The sequence below is a fragment of the Penaeus monodon genome, chromosome 33, assembly GCF_015228065.2.
Source record: "Penaeus monodon isolate SGIC_2016 chromosome 33, NSTDA_Pmon_1, whole genome shotgun sequence".
In the NCBI taxonomy this organism is placed as follows: Eukaryota; Metazoa; Arthropoda; class Malacostraca; order Decapoda; family Penaeidae; genus Penaeus; species Penaeus monodon.
In genome coordinates, this window is record NC_051418.1 from 31,033,213 (window position 1) to 31,033,454 (window position 242).

Genomic DNA, 242 nt, shown 5'->3' on the forward strand with positions numbered 1-242 from the left:
TGTGTACATAAAACGGCCACGTAAGTCGTACTGTGTTATCATAATCGACAATGGAACGTAAATACCATAAAGGATTTTATGGTATTACGTTCCAAGATGTGACAGTAGTAAGCAATGGTTGGAACGTTAGTGGCCATTTTTTTCTTTTATTTTCTTTACAAGTCTATTCATTCTGTTTTATTATTTCTTTTGTTTAGCATTGCTTCCTATCTGATATTATGACCCTCCTCTCTCTATCTCTA